This window comes from Alexandromys fortis, unplaced genomic scaffold (genome assembly GCF_014885135.2).
Source record: "Alexandromys fortis isolate MF-2015 unplaced genomic scaffold, M_Fortis_MF-2015_v1.1 scaffold_265, whole genome shotgun sequence".
In the NCBI taxonomy this organism is placed as follows: Eukaryota; Metazoa; Chordata; class Mammalia; order Rodentia; family Cricetidae; genus Alexandromys; species Alexandromys fortis.
This window is the reverse complement of record NW_026068166.1, coordinates 1,450,899-1,467,757: the sequence shown is the minus strand read 5'-3', so window position 1 is coordinate 1,467,757 and position 16,859 is coordinate 1,450,899. Positions and strand designations below refer to the sequence as shown.

At 37.2% G+C, this 16,859-nt stretch overlaps 1 protein-coding gene across 7 annotated transcripts in view; it reads right to left on the bottom strand.

Moving 5' to 3' along the window:
• The window catches only part of Tab3 (TGF-beta activated kinase 1 (MAP3K7) binding protein 3), a 65,611-nt gene that overhangs the window by 35,401 nt on the left and 13,351 nt on the right, over positions 1-16,859 (bottom strand). For 5 of the 7 annotated variants that reach the window (XM_050128238.1, XM_050128239.1, XM_050128234.1 and 2 more), the window contains exons 2-3: positions 9,803-9,900; positions 6,240-6,318 (exon numbers count right to left, since the gene is read on the bottom strand). The gene's annotated coding sequence lies outside the window, so the exon portion shown is untranslated. The remainder of the gene's footprint in view (positions 1-6,239; positions 6,319-9,802; positions 9,901-16,859) is intronic. The other 2 variants (XM_050128235.1, XM_050128237.1) reach the window with 1 other exon arrangement.

Genomic DNA, 16,859 nt, shown 5'->3' with positions numbered 1-16,859 from the left:
TTTGGATGTTCACCTTCCTAGACCAGGATGGAGCGGGGAGGACTGTGGACTTTCCACAGGGCAGGGAACCCTGACTGCCCTTCAGACTGGAGAGGGAGGGGGAGAGGAGGGGGGAGAGGGGGAGAGGAGACGGAGGAGGGGGGGAAAAGGGAGACGGGGAGGGAAATGGGCGGCGGGGAGGAGGCGGAAATTTTTTTTTCAATAAAAATTATATTAAAAAAAAGAGAAAGTTCTGAGTATGTAGGGAGGTGGAGAGCTGGAAGCAAAGGAAAGAATTCTTGTACAAATTAGTTAGCAGAGCTAGAGAAAATGCCTTTTGTTACATGGTTATTCATGTACCCTTTATTTTTTATTTTATTTTTACTAACATTTTATTCATTTTTTTTTCTTTTTCTATTGAAAATAGTTTTTTTTCCCACACAATTTATTCTGGTCATAGTTTCCCTTCCCCCACCTCCTCCCCCCCTCCTCACCCACCAAATCTACAACACTATTTTTCTCTTTCTCAATAGAAAACAAACAGGCAACTGAAAAAAATGAAAATAGAGCCAATGGAAAATGACAAGAAACACATACAGATGTGTTTGTCACACACACATACACACACTTGCACATATAGCAATCCCAACACAAAATCACAAACCATTAATATATAATCAAGAGACCTGTAAGGTTAAAAACTAACCTAGATAAAGTATTATGATAAAAAAAATAAACAGCAACAGCAACAAAATGGCAAGCATACCAGTGAGTTCCTTTTGTGTTGGCCATCTATTGTACTTAAATGTGGTTTGTGTAACCAGTCAGAGCCCACTGGAGAAAATATAATTTTCCTTTGTGAGGGGTTGTCAACTGGAGATACTTAAGGATGGAGGCCTGTGTCCCCTCTCAGTGCTGGGACCCCACCTGGCTTACTGGACTTGCCCTGTGCATGCTGCAGTCTCTGTGAGTTCATATGTGCATCATATGTGTCTAGAAGGCTTGTTTCCTTGCTGTCTTCCATCCCCACTGGCTCTTAGAATCTTTCTGCCTCCAGGGCCCTAAAGAAACCCCCAAATGCCATGCTATTGCCACGGCTATTAGTTACTATCCACAAATTTATAAAAAGTAAGGCACTATTGTTGAAGTCAAAACCTACATAACTCACTGAATACTGAAAGGCTGAGCTGGTCCCTACCTAGAGCCTTCACTCCTACGGATTAATGTTCCTAGTACTAAAAGGTATTCTGCATGCTACCAGAGGAGAAAGGAAAACACCAAATCAACTACAAAGCCTTTGTTCTTCAATGGTGAACTGTCTGCATAATGCACTAGTACAATAGCGGCACAAAAGTTGTGGGAGTAAACAACCACAGCTGACTGGATTTAAGGCCCACTCCATGAAATCGAGTCCATGCCTGCCACTGCCTGGGTAGCCAGGAACCTGAGACCTGGACTAAGAGAAAGCCAAATACTAAAAAAACAAAACAGCAATAAAATGACTCCTAACAATGTTCTGCTATATCATAGATCAGTGTCTTGCTCAGCCAATATCTCATGTACTCCTAATAATGCTTGATATTCAGCCTTAGATATTCCCTTACATAAGTACCGATATGGATAACTTTTTAGTATTTCATAGTAGTATAAAACACTCAAATGTGATAAAATACTTTAAAAAGTTAAGCCAACAGATAGGGTCACATAAACCAGAAGACTCTAGGGCTGAGCTCTTATTTCCTGTCACTTTGTATGAATGTGTGTGGTGTGTGCATGTACACATGTGTATGGAGGCCTAAATCTGATGTCAGATATCTTCCTTGATTGTGTTCCCTTTACTTCCTGGCAGGATCTCTTGCTGAACCCAGAACTCACCCATTCTAGCAAGTCTAACTAGCTAGCTTGTCCCAGGAATCCCATCTCTGCCTCCCCAGTGCTGGGATTTACAAGAAACCGTAGTGTGGGTTCTAGAAATCCAAACATCAATCATCACACTTTTGAGGCAAGTGCTTCATACACTGAGTCATCTCTCCAGACCTCTTTTTTTTTCTTTAAGACAGATTACACACCTTAGACCAAGATGGTTTATGATTTACAGTGGTCTCCCTGTCTAAACTTCCCAAGTTTTGGGATTATAGGTATATACCACACATGACTGGAACTCCTAATCTATGATGACAAGATAAAGATTATAGGCACAAAAATTATGCTTAGCAATGGCATCATAGAGAGTTCCTTTGGTTGCCTAGATATCTCCCTAAATCAGGAGTACTAGCCTGGACCCACAAGGCACAATAGGTCCTGTTACTGAATAAGCTGCTGTTGCTGGGATTTCTCCCCAAAGAATTCCTCCTCCTACTCAGAAGAAGCTCTCCCAGAGCTCTGCTGAACCACAGTTCACCATAGTCTAGAAAATGATGTGGATACCTAAATGTTTTGTTTCTAAAGCCTTTTACAAGCTCAGCAAAGATGCAGGATGGTGTCACTATGGCTCAGACTTTTCTACCTTTGCCAGAATCTTAGTTCACCTCCTAAAATGATCACATCAGAGGGTGCAAACCAATGAATGGTCTGGGAGCCAAATCCAGCCTATAGATCTGCTGCTGGGTTTGGTCTTCACAGTGTTTCCCACAGGGCAGGGAACCCTGATTGCTTTTTGGGCTAACGAGGGAGGGAGGGGGACTTGATTGGGGGAGGGGAAGGGAAATGGGAGGTGGTGGCGGGGAAGAGTCAGTAATCTTTAATAAATAAATAAAAAATTTAAAAAAGTGAACTATATTTAAAATGGACAACTTCATACAAAAATGTAAACATTCAACTGTTTTTGCTAGTTTGTTTTATAAACCAGGGTCTCTCTGTGTAACAGTCTTAAGTATCTTGGAACTCTGTAGACCAGGCTGGCCTCAAACTCAGAGATTCACTTGCTTTTGCCTCCTGAGTGCTGGGATTAAAGGTGTGTGCCACCACCGCCTGGCAACATTCAACTTTTAAAAGTCAGATTATCTGGCCACTATATAACTGACTAATGCTGAAGTCTCCTCTACCACTCATTCAGAAAGAGCAAATCCACCCTCAGTTCTCCTCCCTAGAAGTCACATCTACAGACTTCTGTCCTTGTTTCACTTCTTTACATACCTTCTGAATTCGTGGTACCTGAAATGTGTTATAACGACAACTTCGGGTTAGCATGTCTAATGGTATACTATAATATTGATACAGTAATTGGAGGAGCAGTAATTCATTATATCAAGACTGTCCCAGGACAGGGGAGCTATTCAGCACAGAGGAGCTATTCAGCACACTGGCCATCCCCATTAGAAGTCTTAGTAGCAACTAATGACCACTAGAGAAAACCCTGGCTCACAATACTGACTGGTGAGGCAAGAATTTCCTGGGTTTGAAGGAAAATATGTTCTGTCGTGAAAGGACTTTTAAGATTTCTTTTAATGAATGAATCACTCACTTTTCTCTCCTTTTTGGTGAGGCAGGTTTTTAAGTAGCCCAGGCTGGTCTTGAATTCATTATTGTTGAAATATGAGCGGCGGCGGGGCTGCGTCCCCAACACCCCGGCCGCTTGGCTAGCTCATGCCCGAAATAACAACACACAAACTGTATTCATTTAAGAACTGCTTGGCCCATGAACTCTAGCCCTTACAGGCTAATTCTCGCACCTGGACTAGCCCATTTCTAATGATGTGTGTAAGCACCCCAAGGTGCGCTTACCGGGAAGATTCTAGCCTAAGTCCATCGTGGGTTGCAGGTGCCGGGGAGAGCAGAGCATGGCGGCTGTCCGGTCCCTCTGGAAGCAGCGCAGAGTCTAACCTCACTTCCTCTTCCGCCCAGAATTCTATTCTGTTTCCTCCTCCCAACAATGTTCTAACCTATGAGGTTAGAACAGTTTCTTTATTGCTCAGCCAATGAAATCAACAGATTGATATATGACACTCCCACATCACATTATGTTGCTGTGGTAAGCCTTGAACTAATGCTCCAGCCCCCATCTCCAAAATCCTGGTATCAAGAGTGTACTATTAAGTCCAGCTATGATTCATTAATTTTTCTGACAGGTGTGACCAAGTAATAACTACTCAATACAAAGTATACATACTAGCATATGTATTTTTTCATGCCACAATGGAGGATTTGATTTTAAATTTGTTAAATCTTATCTACATATCAAGCACCGTGATGTTCTTTACCTCACTTAAGTCCCTCTGAGGAGGGAGATGCTAACACTCGCCGCTTATACATGGGGAAAACTGAGGCACAGAGGTAAATACACAGTGTTAAGTCTCAAAGGATGTTAGTTGAAGTCTATGTTCCTAGCTCTTCATTTCCTGTCCTGCTATCTGCCATGATCCTGATTCCTGATGCTGTCTTTAACGCTTAACGGAAAATTTAAAATAAATCTTTTTTTGAAAACAGGAGTATTTGTACTAGGCTGAACACATTAAATGACAACAGTAAATGTCTAATACTGGAGGATTAAACTAAAAACAAACAAAACACCAAAAAAAACCCCCAAAAAACAAAAACAAAACCCTTTCAAGGCCATAGGTCTTTGAAAGACATAGTTCCAATTTCAGGACTTATTGCACACACATGTAAAAAAAGAGATGGGAACATTATCATTGTTTCTTCTAAGGATGCCCCAATCCCATCTCCCAAATAAGCATCCTATAGGATTTTCATTATAGTGAAAACAAATTTCAGATAATCACAGATTTGTGGCACATAGCCCATATTTCATTGTATTCTCAAAATAAACAAGACCAAGATAACATTTTCATTAAAATGAGCAACAAAAACATGTTAAAGTTAAATATAGCCCTAGAAACAAATAAAAGTATATTTGTGTTAAATTTAATCTTAAAACATTCTCATGACTATGTGTTTGTTATCTGTAACCTATATGTTAAAATATTTACACATAAGCTTATTTTCCTGCCAGAAGAATACTCAACCTGTGGGTCATGACCCTTGGGGGGGGTCAAATGACTCTCTCATCAGCGTTGCCTAGAACCATTAGAAAATGCAGATATTTACATTATGGTTCATAACAGTAGCAAAATTACAATTACAAAGTAGCAGCGAAAATCATTTTATGGTTGGGGGGGTCACCAAAACATGGAGAACTGTATTAGGAGGTCGCAGCATGAGGAAGGTTGAAAACCACTGATCTAGAATGAATGAGCATTATCTAGAAACAAGCTAAGCTTCTAGTAGCATTCTCTAATAGAAAGAATCACAACCCAACTACAACTAGTTTAGGGAGCATACATGGTTAAGCTTGAAGCACCTCGTAGTGCCAGGAAGTAAAGCAGCACTCAAAAAACAAACAAAAATCCCATGATGATAGAGTCATTTCAAAAATAACACAGGAGACAATTGAAAGAACTCCCAATGACCACAGCTAGAATAACTAGAACATCAAAATAAAGCACTATACTTGAAACAGTATAAACTAAATCCCAAGAACTCCACACTAATGAAAGGAAATGGTATAATAATTGGGGGTGGACACATCCCCCAAGCCTAACAATTCCACAAAGTGTATGCAGATCACATATCTTCCAAGTAGATCCAACACAACTTAAAGAGAGCTTAATTGTGGATTATGTACACTGCTTTTTCTCCGAAGAGCAAAATACAGAAAAAGATGAAGAAAAAAGTTTGGCTTAACAGCAGAGAAACATGACTAACACTCTACCAGCCAGGGGAATCAAGGTCAATATTAGCAGTGATAAGCCATACTGACAGCACACACTCTGGATATGATTAGAAAAGAACATCAAATGTTACTTTATCTTTATAGCCTTCCTCTAAAATAATCCATAACCCAACATAACCCAAGTCTAACCATTAGCAAAACATCTGAGGTATAGTCTACAAAGTACCTGATCAGTACGTTCCCCTTAAAACTGTCATGGTCTCAAAAAAAAAAAAAAAAAAAAAAAAAAGGATAGTCAGAAAAGGTGTCACAGAAAAGAGGAAGCCAAGGAGACATAACAACCAACCTGTATACAGTTTCCTGTATGGAAGCTTAACACAGAAAGAAAAAGTCATACCTGATTAATAACTACAGGTGATATTGATAACAGCTCATTAATTGTAACAAAAGTGTCATGCTAATGTATGCTGTTAATAACAGGAAAAACTGAGTACTGGGTATATGGAAACTCTGTACTACATTCTCAATTCTGCAAAATAAATCTATCCTTAAGAATTAAAGTCTATTTAAAATTGTAGAAAAAATATACCTCATATGAGTCCTGGAATAGCAGGTTTTTTATTCACATCTCCAGCTCTGAAATGACCTCCTTTTCAGTAGTCTAGGATCTGAGAAAATATAAAGATTGTTACCATTTTGCTAATTTCTCAACTTCAAAATTTACAATGACAACTATGAGACTTCTAGTGACTTAAAGGAATGGCAGACAAGATGTTAGACTACCCTTTAGGGCATGAGGGTCTTCGCCAATTATCACAAGCTGACCCATCTTTTTAGGTAAAAAATCTTCTACAGTAATCAAATTTTACATTATTCCATACTAGAAAGTTGCATTTCAATTTGTATGTTAATGCAGTCCTTTTGTTCTACTCCTACCTTTTGAAATCAGGGGTATATTAACCAGTTGGAAATTAAAATAAACATGGGTGAATTTTCAGTACTCACTGAAATTCCCTCGCAATATTATCCTAAAAAACAAACAAACAAACAAAAAAACAAGAGAATAGTCTATTGCTTATTTTCTTGTGGTTTTGTGGCACCTGACTGTAATTTACCATCCTGAGTTCCGATTCTATTTAGACAAGGATTAAACCTGGTCTATGATAAAACACAGTTTTTAATTGCATAAGTGAAATGTTTAATTTAAAAATGCTATTACATGTTTCTGTTTCAATAGTAACTTTCTTCACTTTTTTTGACAGCGAACATTTTTCACAATTTAGAGATTATTTGCAGTCTTGGTAAACCTAGTAATTCAAGGTTAACATCATCATTTAGAGTAAATATTAGGCTATATATATATATATATCAGGGTTATCATGTATATACAAGTTTGTAACTAATCTCCTGAGTGTGCTTCATTTCATAAACAGAACTGAAATGCCATATCCCTTTTATAACATACTTCTAGAATTTAGTATATTATTTAAAACTTCTATATCTTGAATAAAAATGATCTTTAAATATGAAACACAAGTAACTGATCATCCAACTTACTATTTCTACCATGTGCAATAACCTCTGATAGAACACAAAATCTACCCCACATCATATTACTCTATCATGAACTTCAATAAACACAGCTTTCCCCCATTTTAAATGCCTATAAAAACCACTCAGTATTTGTTACCACTTTCAGAACCCCAAATAGTCTCTCTGTTAATTTTTAGTCTCTTCTATGTTTTATCAATATAAATCTTGAACAAGAGCAAGACAACCTATTTTGGCTGTAATCGTTTATATATACTAAATACTTGGTAGAAATATCAAAATATAGACTTTAAAATAGTTGGAATTTAATATCCTTTGATTAAGGTATCCTAATGTCTGTTGGCTCAATTCCTAAATGATATTATTTCAAAAGAAAGACAAGACAACCTATGAGTGACATACGCTTGAGGCAGATAATCTCCAAATTTTATTAATTGTTTTTCAAATGCTAGGGTCATGACCTATTTCTATACTGGACATACATACTAGGCAATGGCTATTTAAAAAAAAAAACAAGAAAAATAATAGAGAAATAAAGTGAAATGCATATTGATCAATACTAAATGAAAAATTGGTTTCAAGTATGTGTGTATATATTAGATATAATTAAATGTGTTTCTTACTGTCAGAGAATTTGATAACTGACCTAGAATATGGTTAAGATCTAGGTTACTTAAAAATATTACTGCTATCTGTTTACTATTTTTTAATAACTAGAAGATTTTTATTTGATTAAAAATCCTCTTTGGATGAGAGAAATTGACTGAGTAATCAAAGGTGCTTGGCACCAAGCCTGACAACCTGAGTTCAAGCCCCAGGCCCCACATGATAGAATGAGAGATCAGACTTACACAAGCTGTCCTCTCCCCTCCACATGCATGCTGTGGTACAATACACACAATACAAGAATGTGACTTTCAAATGCAGCCTACAAGTGTTCCTATAGCTGTCTCACATATACATAAGGCAGCTTCCATCTTCTAATGAGTTATTGCTCTCCTTATTCCAGAAATTCAAGTTCTGTGGAAATCTTCTAATGGGTTGAAAAAGGTAAAACCATTTTAAATCATTTATTTAATAGTTTCTAACTTGATATTTGCAAATACATTGTCCATTCAACAAAATCTGGGCTTAAAAATACCAAAAGCTCAAATTAATTAATACTCAAATTAAGAAAAACAAACTGATACTTAGAAACAGAGTGGGGTAACATTCTATAGTAGTCAAAAAGAAAACCTTGCTTAAGGTAAGATAAAGAGAAGGAGAGCTACAGAATGTTTCATGAAAGAAATGGCACTGAACTGTAAAGAGTGGGTTCTGTTTTATTTGAAATAAAAACAGTATAATTATAAAGCTGGAAGGCTCTAACACACCATCTATACCAGTTGTTTTGCCCTGCAAAAGACATTTGGCAGGCTGGTGAGATAGCTCAGTAGTTAAAAGCCCTTCCCACATAAGCCTGGTACCCACAGAAGAGAACTGATTCCTGAACCTTGTTTTCTGACCTCTGTATGTGCTCCATGGCATGCACATAGTTGTTTGTGCACATCCATGTGTTCATACATACAAATAAAATACACTTAACTACAAAAGAAACAAGTGGTGGCTAGAATTACTTTTAGTTATGAGGAGTGGACTGGAATCTATCAGACAGAGGCCAGGAGTGCTCCTAACCATCTCCCAGTGCACAAACAACCCCCAATAACAAAGAATTACCCACATCAATATCATAATACTCAAGCTGAGAATCCCTGAGCTTACGTCCAATATAAACTCTGGGTTTCCTCAAGATAACTGAAGGGAAGAGGGGTTGAAAAACTAGCTAAAAAAAGGTAGTACAGATTAAATAGGCTTTAGAGCCTCTTGTCCAGTGTTTCATTCACAATAGATACATATATAAATTATACTAGGAAACATGTTAAAAAAGAGTAGGAACATTTTCCAAGATACAAAAATAAGCTATGCAATAATCAAAGCTGATACCTTTACACAATCTTGATTCAGATCTACAAGACTCAATGTTAGAATTACGGCTACAATACCACTAAAATTGATGCCCTTGGTTGTTAATGGTACCAGCATTACTACTGGTTCAATTTTGTTATGGAAAATGATGCGAGAATTGGGAAGACCTACATATCCATATATATCTGGTTATTGCTTGGGGTAGGTCTTATACATTCCATTAGCTCTAACCAATACAGATCTGAGTCACAGGCCAGATCAGTATCTAACACTAAATGAATTAGCCAAAAAATTTACACTTTCTATTGCTAAACAGGCAGTAGTAGCTGCTTAGGGTATGAGGCCTAAATCTAAATAAAAGAAACTACATGGGCATCTTTTCTTTTTTTTAATCCTTGCTCTGCAGGTTTCTTGGTTTGGTTTGGCCTTTTGATGTGGTGTTTCATCTTGTGCACTCAAAAGATACACCCAACTTAGCATCTCAAGTAGCTGGAACTAGGCATGCATCACCATGCCCACCTAGCTTAGGTGTTAGATGTATAACAGGGAAGGGTAATTTATGGGTAGCTGTGTAAATATGAAACCTGTTAATGGCAATAAAGATCCACTGTCAACAAAGATATATAAACTTCTTACCTTCAATTTCTCAACTCTAAAAACTTCAAGTGAGACACCTTATGAAGTTGGACACACTATAATCCAGAGTGAGTAAACTGAAGAAAATGCTGGCAACACTGTCATAAAAAAAGGAAGAATGACCAAAGAGGTAAGATTAGGATAGAGAAAGGCCTGAAAGGAACACAAACGAGTGACAAGCACGTATAACGAAATGAAAGGTTGTGAAAATGTAAACGGTCATCTGACTACGTGAAATTTCACTTAATGAAGCCAGTGTTTATTTGACACCTAGGAAAAAGTTCCCTTGGCTGTCTAGATAGGTTGCTCCCAATAGTCACCTCTAGTGCCTAAGGCAAAGGTCCCAAAAAGCCAAGGCACAAAGCTTTGCTGAGATTCTGGCTTCAGAGAAAGATAGTAAGAAGAGTAAGCCATCAGGAGGAACCCTGCGGCTTCCCATAATAAAGCAGTCATTAAAATTTAATGCGTTTGATTACAAAACTGTGCTGGGGCCCTTTTAAAGCCAAGGGTCTTCAAAACTGAAATGACTCCACAGTGAGCCTGATTTAGTCTCTAGTAAATTACAGGATTTGTGTATTCCCATAGCTCAAGTGAGCATCATACTCTAACTGCAAGACAGCAGCATGAAGTAGGTACAAAGTCTTTCTGTTTTTTTTTTTTTTTTTCTGCCACTCAATCTCAATAGACTAGGACAATTCATTCAGAACTGGGAGACTAGATGCTTCTGCGTAACTGCAAAATCAGTAATCTACCATTTTGAGAATGACTTCTGACAGAGAAAGAAAATTACTTTATCATATACTTTAGTGAAAAAGTACAAAGCATTAAAGATGAAAGCTGAGTATCCAGTTCCCCAACCTAGGATTTTAGCAACCCATAACTGACACAAGATTTCAAGTTAAGCAAACAGCATTAGTAAAGGAGGGTAATGTTCTTCCACAGAGGGAAAAAATAGGTATTTTGACATAAGTAAATATGTCAAAAAAATAGGTATGACATAAGTAACCAAATTATACATTGGGTACTGCTAGGTATGATATTAAATGAAATCACAGCAAGTGCTCTTGGCCACACCCCCAAAAGTTGAACCTGAGCAGATAGATAATTTCCAGCACGTTTTAAATACAAAGGATAAAAAAACAAACTAGGTCCCACCAGAAGGGGACTTTACAAAATCAGCAAGAGCCGATACAAATCAATCAATCAATCTCTCTCTCTCTCTCTCTCTCTCTCTCTCTCTCTCTCTCTCTCGTGCACACGCACACACACACAAAGACTTAACTGGGGAAACTTTCATACAGACTAAGTGCTGCCTATGCTGCTAATGTATTATTATTAGGTGTGCTCTATGATAATGTCACTGCAGTTATGTAAGAAAATGTGTTAAGAGGCACATTAACTTTGGAGTGCAATTGTCTTATTTGTTTTTCTTGAAAGAAAAAAAGCAACGGGGAAAACAAATATGTTAATATGTTGTCAGCTACAGCAATTAGAAGTTTGCTGAACTTTTTATTTTTATATGTTTGGAAATATTTATTAACCTGAAAATGACTAAGAGTCACTATATATGCTCAAGAAAAAAATGTGACACTTCTAAGTACTACTTAAAAGATAATAATTTTAACTGAGTGTGATAGTCCACACTTATAATCCAAGACTTGGGAGGCTAAGGAAGAGACTATACCAAGTTCAAAGTCAGCCTGAGCCACATAAAAGACCCTGACTCATAAGAGAAGAAAAAAATGTAAGAGGCAAAAGGAGCATTTAATTATCTCATATAGAAAAAAGTCAAAAACATAAAACACAAACCAGTAATTTAAATATGTATTAAAACTGCAATAGCTCACTTATCTCTCAGGAGGAATTAACAACTGTCTAATTAAACCTAAACCCCACTCAGTTGGAAGAAACTCAAGCATAGTATGGTGAACCAGGCTGCTCCTGTAGCTGGAGAGTTTGTAGGCCCCAGAGGAGAGCCTTCTACTACCGTGCACTTAAGCAATATAGTTTGAACTGCCTTTTCAAATCCCTACTCCTAGATAAGCACAGCCCTTATCGATAACGCAAAGAATCTCTTTTTTCTTTTTTTTTTTTTCAGCAGGCAGAGGCTATGGCAGGGGTCCACAACTGATCAAAATGACGAGAGTATGTGACAATAGGTTAACCAGCCCATTTATAACACAACCCCTATACCTCAGGGAATGCTGATGAAGGGGCGAGGATGGGGCCATGCAGGGGAAGACAGACTCTAAGAGCCTGGGGACCAGAATGACTGCTGCAAGATAAGTGTCTTTTGGAGAGGACAGGGATGTGGTGGAACCTACAAACTCTCAGTAGTTTGGTTGCCTAGATAAAATCTGAAAAGACCACACCAGTTGTGTGGAGCCGGTTCTCAACAAGTTGACATACAAATATGGATAGAGGAAAATTTCATGAGTCACCACCTCTAGATGAAGTGCTACAGGCAGTCAGCCCATGGCTGCTGAAGGAAGAAGAATGAGACATTTTCAGGACTGAGCCCCCAATTCAAAATGCTCAGACCCAAATATGTACATTCATCCATTTGGATATGTACGCATGTGTGTATAAAACACAATAATAATTATAAAAGAGTTCATGAATTTGATGGACGAGTTGGAGGGGCAGAGGGAAGGATATAGTATCAGGAAATTCTCAAATTAACTTGCAGTAAGCAATGAGGTACACAAGTATAAATTCCATACCCTGATTCTCTTGAGCTGCTGAAATGTGTACACTTTGTATGCTACTGAGAAAGAAGTTTATAGAAGGGAGAAATAAATTCAGTAAAGTAAGCTTGCTGAAGGAAAATAACCAAAGTAGATCACATAAAACATGCAGGATTAGTTAACCAATGAAAGCAACAGATAAGATACAAGACCCACCTCCATCATTTCCCCTTTTTTGTTTAAACAAAAAAGAAAGGCTTTAACTTTAACATAGTAAGATTACATATAACAAAACAGTTATCAAGTAAGAATTACAGTTACAATATTTATATCTATTTTATCTTTTATCATAACTAAGCATTGGTTAACTAATAAAGAAAACTGCTTGGCCTCTGATAGGGTAGAATTTAGATAGGCGGAGTAAACAGAACAGAATGCTGGGAGAAAGAAGCCGAATCAGGCAGTCACCATGATTCTCCCACTCCAGACAGACACAGATTAAGATCTTCCCTGGTAAACCACCTCGTGGGCTACACAGATTATTAGAAATGGGTTAGATCAATGTGTAAGAGCTAGCCAATAAGAGGTTATAACTAATGGGCCAAGCAGTGTTTAAAAAAAAACAAACATGTAGGATTAAAAGAAAATAGGGAACATGCAAAAGCACTGAACCAGTATATTTTAAGGGATGTGGAACAAGTAGAGTTCTTTCAATACTTTTAAACATAAGTTATTTGTGAACACTAATGAATGAGGATTTCCCCTACATATTCCGTGGAGAAAAAAAAAAACAAAATGCAAAATTGTATGAGTCTGTATCATTGTATCTTGGAGCTACAGGAAGTTAATGCCATGTGGTTGAACACACTACAAATAAATACAAGCACTTGATGTTTTCAAGGCTATCATAGCACAGGAGGACAATGAGATATGAGGACAATTAGAGTGGAGGTAGCCCCACACATACAGAAGTACTGCCTACTGCTGGGACAGAGGTCTGAAGCAGGTCAGCTTTTGTCAGGTGTTAACATTCAGAAGGATAGATAGAGAAAACAGGATTTTGTCTAAGATTCCATCAAGAGTGACTGAAGGAGCAAACAAGGAAGCCTTACAGAAGATGTCCAGGAAGACTTGAGTTAGGGAAGTCGGAGTTTAACAATAAAGGTGACAAATGTAAGGGAAAGCAGAGAAGCTGTTGTAGAACTTTAGAAGGGACTGGGGAACCATGCAGGATGAGAGAGGAGGAGTAACACAGCAAGCTTTCTAACAGGTCACAAAGACTGGCAAATCTTGGAGCCAGTAAAATGATGTTCTAGAAATAGGGCAGTATGAGGGTCAGTGAGGATAAGATAGCAAAGAGTTATCTTGTGACTGTCTTTAATTTAGGACATGAGTCATGGGGTCTTGATATTAGGGTTTACAGGAGAAAAAGCACAAAATGATAAAACTTTGAAATCAGTGTGCATCATCTCAAGGCCATAGTAGTGGAAATAAAATGTGTACTAATAAAAAACATACAGCATTTTCCAGGTGTAGGGCCACAGACAAGTTAAGCTCTCTCTGGCAGCAGTTTCCTAACCTTTGGCTTAATACCATACCTAATTAGATACTAACCTCAAAGGCTTACTGTGGGAATTAATATACATAAAATGGAATTGGGATTGGCAATGTGCTGCATTTATTCAGTGTTGAGTGCTCATTCAGTAGCAAACCTAAGACTCCCAGAATCTCCTATCTCAAAAGCAGATGTATATTATGCCCACATACAGGTACAATAACAAGTCAAGGAAAAAAGGAAACTAGAATAGTATTTTCTTCAGGAGAGTAATAAAACCTGATTGCTATTAGGATCTCAATTTCAATAGCAATCAAAAGGAATTTCACATTCTGATAATCATTCCAGATACTATGCTTAACTAAAATGTTAATACAATAAACATCTATTGCTAGGGACAAGGAACTGCCAGGGGTAAAACTGCTGCTGAACAGTCAGGAAATAATTTGGTTATATTTATACATATATAGAGTATGGTAACTTTTGAATAAAAATTACATAATTATACATATGAGTACAGCTTATATACAACTAGGAAAATAGCATGAGGTCTTGGAAAAGAGAAAATCATTGCCGCTTATAAGTAAACTCTGCCTGTGAAGACACTATCAAAAGCCTTTTGTCTATAAGATACTGGGTTATTTGAATGATCCCTCCCACCCTAAGTAATCGAGTTAGACAACACATTTAAAAATGGCTTTTCTTAAAAGTTCAAAGACCTATCAGGAAAGTACTTTAAGACCTAGGAAAATGGGGAATTTGGAAGATAAAGTTATAAGTTCAACTTTACCTGACAGCCTAATAGGCCACATCCATGAAAGTGCTTTATGCTCTTTTCCCATCTTCAGTTTGCAACTAGCACTTTAGACATTAATGTAAATTAGAAATTAATCACTGGATATAATGTAGTCTTGAGTCATCTGACTCACTCAGCATTAGAATGCTTGCCTAGCATGCACAAGGCTTAAGTTAAATCCATAATATTACCACTACCATCAAAAGAAAAGAAACAATACCTGAAATTTGATTAGGCAGTATCTGGATTTGCTAAAGCAAATTTACAACCACATGCGCACTGTGAAATATTTTCTGAAATATCACCTTTGATTTCGAATGATTTCTCAAATAATTTTCAAATACAATGTCCAGAATAAATGTAAAGAAAAACCAAGCACAGGAAATGATCAAAACCATAGGAATAACAACTACCATCACCACCACAACAAAACATGCCAGAAAATATTTACAGTGGCTACAGTTACTAGCAATATCAGCCTACAGGTTTTAATATACGCTTCATATATTAAAAAAATAATCTCAGAAACAACACTGAAGCCATAAAATGTAGAAAAATAGGTCTTTATGCTACACCTAAAGACAAGGAGAGGTTTTAAGAAAGGAATCACTATGCAGACATCATAATGGACAAGGTAACAAGTCTATGGCATTACTATGCAATATAATCTTAGGGGATATCCACTGTATACATGGATGGAGCATGGTTGCTACAAACAATAATATAAATTAAATGACCATAGACTCTTAAAAGAAAAGCAACTGTTACTAAAAGTGCAAAAATTGAAATTAATTCATGAAATACCAATGAGTGATGGATACTACACAAGTGTGAATTAAAAGAATCAGGGAAGTGTATCAGAATAAAAGGGATGAGTAACAAAGTAAGTGGTGGTTTAGTAGCCCAGAATTCAATAAAATCCCAGACAGGACAGAATGAAGAAGCATTATGTGCATGACTGAAAAGTTTCCTAAAATGAAAGACAAACCTCATACTTAACGATTTCAATAAATTACTGGTTGAAAAACCCACAGAGGAAAAAAATATAAAAAGCATCCTTAGGGGTAAGAGGCTGCTTTCGATGAAACCAATCATTTGCTGAAGGCTTTATTCTTGAGGAAAAAAACTTAAAAACTGTATCTCCAAAGAGCAGACAGTAACTACCAGCCTAGAATAACAGTCTGAATAAAATGTCCATCACGAATGAAATCTCAGGGACTGTAAATACAGTACCCATATAGCAATTTTTTTAAAAATTAAAATGACTGAATCTCAGTGGCTGTATAAAGTACCCACATATGAAATTAAAAAAAAAAAAAAAGAATGAATTTCAGGGCCAGAGAGATGGTTCAACTGGGTAAAAGTACTTACAGCACAAGCTTGACACAGCCTAAGTTTGGTTTGATTCCTGAAGCCCACAGAGAAAGGAAAGAACTAAAAGCACACACACACACATACACACACGTACACACACACACGTGAATGCACACACACTTATATGCACATTCCATATATTCATACAATTTTTGCTTTTCAAGACAGAACTTCTCTGTGCAGCTTTGGCTGCCCTGGAACTCACTGTGAAGACCAGAACTTGATCTCAAACTCTCAGAGATCCACCTGCTTCTGACTCCCAAGTGCTGGGATTAAAGGCTTGTGTCACCACAACCAGCTAATTAATTAAAATACAACAAACTAAATTTATAAAAACTTTACAACAATATGGTTTCATGTTACACACAAAAAGAAGAAAAGTTTACTAGGTTAAATAGTCATATAACATCACTCTGGCAGATATTCAGGTATGTTTCTCAGTGGTTGAAAGAAAAAAACTAAAGAAATTAGTAATAATACCACACAATTAACAAACTTGATCAATGGACATACGTAAATTGCTGTACAGAAAAACAACAGAAAAGAGTGTATGGGGAGGAATGGCAAGAGAAAGTAAGACAAGAAAGGATGGCAGAATACATGTGACATGGGGGAGGAAGGGAGTCAACAAGAAAGGTGCAGAAG